A 10,231-nucleotide genomic window follows, 5' to 3' on the forward strand; every position below is an offset into this window, starting at 1 on the left:
GGTCTAAGTATTGGTATTGACTCATCAACCTTTGGTACAGAGCTGCTTGCCTGTTCCTACTGAGTACCTGATTTCTTTGAGATTTTTCCCTCGATACTTTCAAGTTGAGTAGCGATCGTGGATAAAATCTTATTTGAATAATTGTTTTAATGCTGGATATTTTTGATATCCTTTAGGGTCGGATTACCCTTTTCTAGTCCTTCCGGAATATGTTTGAAAGGGCTAGCTTTGACCTTTTCTCCGTAGTAGTTGTCGAATTCGACTTCTTCTAACGGAGGATGTTTCGAATATACCTCGCCTCTTTTGGTAGTCTTCCAACTCCTCTGGGTCAAGGTGCATACCTGCAGAATATTTTCTTCAAACCATTCGAAGAATGGTATATTTTCTTTGATGGCTTCCATATGAGAATACCACTGAGCTCTTAATTCATTTCGCTCAGCCTCTTTGTAGGTTTGGAAGAAGGCATTTCTTTTTGAAGAGTTGGTAGTTGACATAAAATCTGCTTTCAAAAATTCTTTGTCTATCTGGAAATCAGCTGTAATGACATTTAGCTGGCTTTTCGTAGATGGATTGAGTATCCATATCCGTATGGGTTGGAGACCTTGAGCCATCTTCATAGTGGATTGACGCCCTTTTTTTATCATAACTGACCTCTTTTACCTTTAAGGGGTCATACATTGACCTTGATATTCCTGAAGTACTTGGTCTACAACTCAGGAATTCTTTTACTTTCGACTCTGACGAAGGTTCTTCGCTGAATTTTATTTCAACGCTTTCATCGTCATGTTCGATGATTTGAACTGGGTTTTAAGATTCTTTCCTCTTTGGAAGATTTGCATCTTCTATTTTCCAGAGAGTACTTCTGGTTATTTGATCCCAAGAAAGTGTTTTTGGGACAGTCACGGATGATTTTCCAATATTTGCTTCTATGAGCATAGTCGATCCTTTTGGTGAGGATCTTAATGCTCTTGGAGAAATGTTTGTATTCATGAGCTTATAATAAACCCTGAATATGACGACTGAAGAATGAGTTTCAGCCTTCATGTTTAAATTTTTTTACTGTAAATCTAGCATGAGAGATGATAATATGTGTGGGTCGTGGAGAGACAGAGTAAAGTTTGGATAACAATTGAAATAGACTGGTCCATTCTCTAAATTGGATTGAACCATTCCCAACAAGGAATTTGAGAAATCTTCATGTCTCTTATCTCGTAAGGAGATAAGGACTGGGATATCTAATCCAAGTCTGAACAATGGTTTTACCGCGACTTGGACAAGACCGACATGGAGATAGTTAAACTCTTCACGATGTTGGAGTATAAGAGATCTTGAAAAAAGATTCAGAGATTCCCTATTGCTATGAATTGGGATGTTCTTCTCTGAAAATTTTATGCATGATCTTTGAGTAAAATTGAAAGTTGAAATTTGGTAGATAGTTTTAGGATCTACCTTTGGGATAGTCCAATTTTTGAGTTGATCTTCGATTCTGGCAATCTGATATTCTTGATTGACAGTATTTGAGATGGTGAGATTTTCTCCCCTTCGATGTTCATTTGAACTTTCTTCTTCATCGGTAGAGCATTTGAGATGGCTTGATTTTCTGAGCTTTCTAAGAAATTCGTTCATAAATGTAAATACATCTATGTTCATCTATGTAAAAACATGTATTAAATATATTAATTAAGCTAGGATGATAGAGCTCATGTAAATCGTAAGGGCTCAAGTCATTAAGCTGAGATCTGGTATCAGAGCCTCTTAATTTTCGTGAGGGAAGAGGAGTTACTCGATCTTTAAGAGCGATGTCACAGAAACCAGGAGGAAGATATGATACCAGATCACGAGGGTACCCCTATCCCATCACGAGGGTACGGACGCGTACATCCAATGGCAGGACAACGACCGTTATGCTTTGCATAGCGCTACCGTGACGGTTACTAGTTCTAACGGGTTCCGGCATAAAGGACTCCCAGAGAATGCCCACCAGATAAGGAAAGTGGCCTAGCGACGTGCGAACTAGCTGGTGAGCCCATACTCGCACATATGGGCTGTGTGTAGAGTATATGGTACACGTCCAAAGTTTACCCGTTAGGACAACACCGTAGGGAAAACGAAACGAAACGAAAGATAGGTCCCATCATTTCATTGCATGTGAATGTTGCATAACCCCGATAGGGGGTCACTTACTGAGTATTCTAGAAATACTCAAGCCTCGTGCTACTTTACTTTTTAGATAAAGGCAAGGCACCCATGTGAGATCGTCGGCGGCATTGTACACCCCGGGACCGTGGCACGTGCATAGGGTAGTTGCTCTAGAATATAAACGTAAGCTCCTAGCTCCTCGTGAACGTTCTACGCTTTCGTTGGTGGTTGGTTCCTATTGGTTCCTATTAGTACATTTTCTTTTAATATAATTTTAAAATAGTTAAATTTATATTTGTTATATTTGAAATCATTTTGCAACATGTTTTTTATTATAAAAAAAAATGAGAAAATTGTTTTTGATCAAGTTTTTAGTATGGGTGGATTTGAATATAGATATTTTATTTTTTAAGATTTGAGAAAATATATTTTTTTTGCCTTGATAACTAAAAAAATATTTTGTGATAGGAAATTTTTTCATTAAAAATATTTAATTTTAAAGTAAAATAAGAATTAATATTTGGAGTTTGATTTAAGTACAACTAAATTAGAACCAAGCTGTATTGCAAGTGTCTTATTGTCGTTTAACAAGGTTGTTTGTGGCATGGTCGTGGTGGTGCAGGAATGGCTAGCATATTCAAATGAGGATCGACGGTGGAGAATGGTGACACGTGGCACGACTAGGATTAGAGTTGCTCCAACTTTGATGGAGGAGCCTCCTAGAGAGACGATGACCTTTGGACTCGCGTGAAAGTACTAAAAGAATTCTGGAGTTGGCAAAATCATCCATAATCATTACAAATTAGAAGGTTAAAAGAGGGTAGGATCGTCTTTTTAAATTTTTCTCATTACACCCATGCCCTCATATGAAGGATAAAAACCATTTTTCTACTTAAAAAAAATTTGGAATTTATAATTTCAACTCAACTTTATTTTAGTTTATTTTTTAGTTTACCATGAATTATTATATAAAAGAGTCAATTTTTTTAATAATATTATAAAAGAGTTGAATAAATTTTATTTTAAGGGTATGAATTTTGGAATTAAAAAACAATTGTGTGTATTTCACAAAAACATTAGGGAATAGAAACAATTTATTTTGGACTTCATAAATTTATGTATATGTAATCTAAAGATTAAGAAAAGTATATAGTTCATCCATAAATTAAATTGCTAATACGAGGAAAGGATTAAAAACTTGAAAAAATAAAAATAAAGCCAACTAGGAGTAGCTCTAGAGTTTTTGGAGGTGAAATTAGAAAAGTAAGCTTTTTCTTTTTCAAATTCCTTGAGTAAGGTTTCTAAATCCACTCATTGTATTTATTTAGCTAGATTAATCAATAATAGAGATTACATATATTATCACAATCGTCCATCATTGTATAATAAACTTTATATGCATAGAAATTTGGACGAGAAGAATCAGTAAGACACCTGGATGGATGAAGATAAACGAATCTCACTATTAGTCTCATTTTTTTGTCTTTATTGTCATCTAATTCATCATAAAGAGTAAGCACGAATCACTTTTACAATAGGCGCATGACACATCGGACACTTTCCTCTTGCTTCGACCAACTCATTAGCACATTTTAAATATGTGCACATGTGCCCGCATCTATAGGTTGTAAATGAGAAAATATAAGTTAAATGAAACTTGGAACTAAAGAAAAACACACAAAAATGGTCTGAAAATTTGGTGGAACTACGTGTACAACAAAGCATCAATATCGTTATCACAGCATATACAACAAATTCCTTTCCTTACTCGATCCCATTTGGGTTCTTCGTCTGACAAACTGTCTTCAAATATCTCTATTCAAGGACATTACATGCAGTCAAGTCAGTCCAATGACATGTGAAAGTGATATCATATAAGTGATCCGAACACTAAAGAATATCTCATCCTCCCTCCACCCATGCTAAATAACCATTTGAGTTTCAGTGGTCCAGGGCAGGAATCACATTAAAAAAAACAAAAGTCCATGTCTAAAGTATGCACCTATGCAAATCAAGTATCATGCTCTATCTTTTTTTATGGGGTGGGTAGGTTCCACAGGCAGCTTGTTCAAATCTAAATGATGTAATATATTAAAGAATTCAGCTGCATTGAGAATGAACGCAAACCTTCTGAACAAGTTGTTCGGTTCAGTGCAGAAGAAACTTCTTGCTTAATTGAGCGTTGCAGCTCAAGTTGCATGTTCATGCATGTCTCCAACATTCTTTGTAGGTTGTTCATCCTTTGTTGCAGCCTAGACATGTCGATCCTCAAATCATTAATGATCTCCAAGTCGTGTAAAATTCAGCAACAACATCAAATTTAAAAGAATAGTAATAACAAGAAAATAAAGAACGAAAAAAAAAAAAAAAGATGACCATATTATCCAACAACCAACACTGACGTCACCTAATAGACAATTGCAATTCATCAATCGTTTACCATTGATATTTGCATGTTTTCCTATCTCTTTTATTTACATTGATCCAACTGATTTCACCCAAAAAGACAACAAACAAGGGAACAATGATAAGACATACCGCTCTAAACTGCTGACGGAAATCAGGCCTTTACCAACTATCATGAATCAATTCATGATCCCAAAGTTGTCGAGGGGGCATTGCAGGTGGCAGAGGCAAAGTAAGTGGATGGCTCTCAGTAGAACTCGCTTAACCTGTAGTCTGCCTGTCGTGCTCTTGCTCTTGTTCTGCAGACGTGTAAGGGGACATCGTCTCGTCTAGATCCCCATTACTGGTACTCTGACCTCGCCTGTCTATGTAAGATCGAATTAACTGGTCAAGACTTTCTCGGAAACCACTACTAAGAAGAGTAGAGACACTTCTCGTGCATAATAAAGAAAAATAGTCCACATGTAAATTCATCATTTAGTCTGAATTCAGCAAGACATGTTGTTATATAAAAAATTTTATACCTGTTTAAAAGTTCTCTGATTTCCCCATTATGCACATTATTCTCTTCATGAGAATAAAAGGTCTTCGACCTTCGCTGGATGTAGCCTCCCGATTAGGAGAGCCCTCTAACCAATTAGGCACATCCTCCACAATGATAACATTTTCATGTGAAGCTCCAGGGGCATTTTGCAAATGAATATCTCTTCTATGTGTCGTACTCGAGTATTATCCAAACCAATTAGTAGTGTGATGCTTTCCAACTGAGTTTTGTTTATATCTTCTTTAATGCTATTTTTCCATTCATCCTGTTGAAAACCAGATGCTTGCCAATCATTTGGCTCAACTCCCATACCTAGTTCTTCATTCAGTTCCGCATGAGAAGTAGATTCCAGCAGATCTACATTTTCAAGATCATTGTCTTGAAAACTTCCAGAATGATCTGATAATACTCCAATATCATCATCTCACGGGTATCAATTTGTTGAATGGAAGATTCGACATCTGGTATGCTAGTATGATCCTCGGCATCAATGTGAGGAACTTCACTGTATAAAAAATTTGTAGCAGTTTCTTGTAAAAATCTTCTCATATGTTGTCCTGAATCTTCTCTCATCTCCATCGAATTGATATCAGCTATTTGGCTGGCTAAACCACTCTCTGCAACCTGTTCTTGTGTACTTTCTACCGCATCAAGAGATGCTTCCCTACCTTCTGCAGTAATTCTTCCTAAATCAGATCTGACTTCAGTTAGACCAATACTTTAAGAGCTTGCGTTATGACTTTCCACATTAATTGGCCCAGAACGTCAGGAAGATCATCTAGGATCTCAAAACTCCTTGTACGATTGAGGTCAGTCAGAGAATCACCATCATCATTATTGTATGTGGTGTCAGAATGCCAGCTACTTGCTTGATCTTGAACAGAATTATCCAATCTGGAGAAGAATCCTTCCCTAATAAAAAGAAAGTCAAAATATCATTGCTATTTTCGAAAGGGATAACAAAAATTCAAGGTTGACACTGAAGGAAACAATACATGACTCACATTCTGAATCAAGTGAATTAGGGAGTTTTTCTTCCTCAAATCCTGACCTTTTACACTTTCACAAACTTCAAAGTAGCTTACTATTGTTCAACTTCACAACATTTGGAAGCTCCCAATCAAAAAATGTAAGTCTTCCAAGTAGGTACCAAGTTTTGGACCTAAGACTTCTTGGTTAAAGTTAACGACCCTTAATGCCAGTGATCAGATTTGTGTTTTCTTGACTATAACTAGTAATGAATTCAAGTTCAACGAGGAAAACAAACAATGTCTATCAGTGTTAACATTAATGTATAAATAGACGTTAGTATGAAGGTTTGTTAAGCTCTAGGTTTAGTTTAACCAAATTAAGACGCAATAATCAGTGACCAGATAACTTTTGGATTGAGGATATACAATCGCAGATGAAATTGATCACTATTTCTCATACCTCGGTATGTCAGAAAAATCTAGTTTCTTAATAATGTAATTAGCATTAAGGATGTCGCTAGACATTAGATATTTCATCTTACATGCCAATGATGATTGGAGTGGTATTGATGAGATACTCGTAGCAATTTACATGGAAGTAATTTGACACTAGTTGCCCAATCTCGAAGTTTCTCTTATCTGCAAGCAATTTACTAATGATATTCACACACGGTAGTATAGGTATCCCGAGGTTATTCTTGGATCTAAATATTTGACTCCAACAGATAATGTGGTCATTTGCTTGCATTTGTTTTGAGTTGGCCCTTGATGATATTCTCTTTGATCCACACAGTGGTGACAACTATGAAAGGGATGAGGTATGTTAGAGACTTTTTTTTTTCTTATACTTCTTAATGTGTAACATTTGTTAATCAAGTTTCACCTCCCCTTGGGAAGCATTGTTTCTACTCATAGTAAAGTCCCACATTTTAAATCGTTTGAAAACCACGCTCAAAAGTTATTTTTTTTATTTTTTGTTATTGTTGTTTGTTTGAGTTATCAATGAGTTATAATTTTATTCTTTGACACGTTTCTTTTGCTGTAGCTGTAAGAGCAGCATAATGTGGAAGTTTACCTGATACAAAAGTATTTGGTCGGGTTGTTTTTTGTTTGGTAACTGATTGCGAAGTCTCAATTTAATTTCAACTATGTCTTACACTAAATATGCCAAGTGAATAATTTGAAAAGGTCGTCGGTTGGAAAATATAAAGAATTTTGTTGTTAACTTGATGCCTTTCTTTCCGTGTTTTTAATACAATGTGGCTATTATCTCAGCTAATCATATTCCCCTTAGCTCGTAGGATAGTGGTAGTATACATATGGTACTTGTTTCTTAATTTTTTAAAATAACTATATGTATATCATGTTGACAACACTGATATACATGTTCTGGGAACAGAAAAACAAGACTTTGCTATGAGTATCAGCTTATTACAGGGACCTTCTCTTCTCAAAGTTGTAATTACTACTATTTATTTTATTTTTAGGATCATTTCGCATTCATGATGGAGCTTCTTGGAGTGATGCCTCGCAAGGTAATGTTTACATACTTACAAATACCATGTCGTCTTTTTATTATATATTTGAAAATATTTCACTTATTTATATTTTGCTATTTCTTAAAATATCCGGCACAGAATGCATTAGGTGGTTGCTATTCAAGGGACTACTTCAACGGATATGGTGAGTTGAGGGATATTCGTCAATTGCGCTTGTGGCCTCTTAACAAGGTGTTGTCTAAGAAGTATGATTTCAGCGAGCAAGATGCTAATGATTTGGCTGACTTTCTTGTTCCTTTATTGGATTTTGCACCTGAAAAGAGACCACGAGCAGCACAATGTCTCAGTCATCCGTGGTTGAGTTATGTCCCAAGTATTCTTGAATCTTCTGTATCAACCCATCAAAATCAATCCAAAGATCAGGACGCTTCAACTAAAAGAAGCGAGAAGGACGAGAGAGAAGCTATGGAGATTTGAATGGAAATCATAGCTATTGATGGAACTTCGGAAATGACGTCATCGAAACAGACATGACTAGAAATGGCAACGTACGCGATCTCAAGCTATGTTTCGTGCAGTATAATCGTGGTCTGTAGCTCAGGTTTCCATTGAAGTTGGAAACATATTCATGAACTACATGGATTCAGTGTTGTCCTACATGTTATCCGAAGCAATCATCATCTTTTGCTTCAGTGAGGGTCAACTAGCATTCGTAGGCCCATCTCGAGCAACTTCAAACGGTGGATTGTTTTGACAGAGTGCGCATTAGAGCATGGTTTCCATATCTTTACAAACTACCAATATTTCCAGGTCTCTTGTAACACAACTTTGTGGAACAGAATTTCTTCCTCAAACTTTGAACAGATATAAAATATATTTTTGGTGCTAGATTCTTGCCATTTTGTTTATTGTAATGTTTTGCCACTACCAGGTCTTCTATTTAAAAATTAACTTTTTTTTAGATATTAAAACTTTTCAGATATAAAATAATCGGGCGGCCCAAAAGGGGATGAAGGATACCTGGCTCAATCAACGAAATGAGCATCTGGTCGAGTGTTAGAGAAACTGGGCAGCCGGGAAAATTTCAAGCCATACGAATACGACACTTCCCTAAAGACAATCTTATAGGGAAGCGGAGGTTGAAGATGACTGCAAGTCCATAACCTAATCGTATTCTTGACCATTGAAACCTGTCATGGAGCTCGCCTCGAATTCCGACCTTTTAGAAGCGAAATTGGAGCCAGACCTTGAACATGTAGAAGCTGGTAATGGACTTGTCCATTGTCACAATCGCACTTTTGCAGTAGCGGGATAGCGACTGTGCGACACTTGTTCTAACCAAGTGAACAAATCAGTAATGTAAATTTCAGATTTTGTGGACGATATCGACATATGCTCGAACCTCAGATCATGTTTGAGAGAAATACTCTAGAAAACTTGAGCGAGGTAATATGCTAATTTATTGATATTTTTTAAAGTTGTGGATGTATTAGACACAAAAGTGAGAATTCAAAAACTTACCAACTACAATTATTATTAATATTAAATCAATTTTGCCCTTTTTTAGACATAACAGAAATACTAATTTTTCATTTATCACCCTATTGAACTTATAAACACATGAAAATGTTGGCACATCCATGAGAATTTGAAAACCCCTCGAATTCTTATTCTTGTTGACTTGACCCAACTTAGCAAACTACCATTTTTTCAAAAAGTTATTTTTATTGGTAGAGAGAGGCATCTTGATGATTTGAAGTGAAGAAGAATTGACCATTTGGGGACAGGCCATATTCTTTGACATAATGGTTTATGGATCCTTATAGGATGGCTATTGTGTAAGCCACTTGTAGTGATAATGAGAAGTGGGGTTGAACGAGAACAGGCTAAGAAATCCATAAAAAAAAACCTTAAGCATCTACTATTGAGTGGAGCACTTCAATAATGGTTTCGGTGCATGCTGTTGAAACCACTTTGTGAGGGTGTCATAAAGTTCTAAACCCCTTCCTTCGGCCCTTTTTTCTTTTCATACAACTTCCAAGAATATGAGAAAAGCACCAAAATATCCACCTTTCTCTTTAGGGGCCGTTATTGAACAATTCAACTGTTCGTGAACTTTCAAGTTTGTATCTAGGAGAACATTCAAATTCATATATTTTAAGTGTTAAGTGATGGACTGTGAAATCTCATATCGGTTGGAGAAGGAAATGAAACATTCTTTATAAGGGTGTGGAAACCTCTCCCTAGTAGACGTGTTTTAAAACAGTGAGGCTGATGGTGATACGTAACGAGCCAAAGCGGATAATATCTTTTAGCAGTAGGCTTGAGCTGTTACAAATGGTATCAGAGCCAGACATTGGGTGGTGTGCAAACCAGAATGCTGGACTCCCAAGGGGGTAGATTGTGATATCCCACATTAATAGGAAAGGGAAACAAAGCTATCTTATAAGAGTGTGGAAATTTCTTCCTAGCATACGTGTTTTAAAACCGTGAAGCTAACGGCGATACGTAACGAGTCAAAGCTGACAATATCTATTCACAGTATGCTTTAGCTATTCAATGGACGTTTTCAACACTAACATCAATACAAGTTCATAAATTCATCTTCAGTGGCATACATGTCAGGATGATTTTCATATCCTGTTTATAGTGTTTGATCGTCATTGTGTTGT

At 36.3% G+C, this 10,231-nt stretch overlaps 1 long non-coding RNA gene across 1 annotated transcript; it reads left to right on the top strand.

Moving 5' to 3' along the window:
* Positions 1-6,826: 6,826 nt before the first annotated feature.
* On the top strand, positions 6,827-7,730 carry LOC111784530. Its single transcript, XR_002813556.1, has 3 exons — positions 6,827-6,878; positions 7,548-7,595; positions 7,698-7,730. It is a non-coding gene; the product is annotated as an uncharacterized LOC111784530 (long non-coding RNA).
* Positions 7,731-10,231: the final 2,501 nt, after the last annotated feature.

The sequence above is a fragment of the Cucurbita pepo genome, unplaced genomic scaffold (assembly GCF_002806865.2).
Source record: "Cucurbita pepo subsp. pepo cultivar mu-cu-16 unplaced genomic scaffold, ASM280686v2 Cp4.1_scaffold000226, whole genome shotgun sequence".
Lineage (NCBI taxonomy): Eukaryota > Viridiplantae > Streptophyta > Magnoliopsida > Cucurbitales > Cucurbitaceae > Cucurbita > Cucurbita pepo.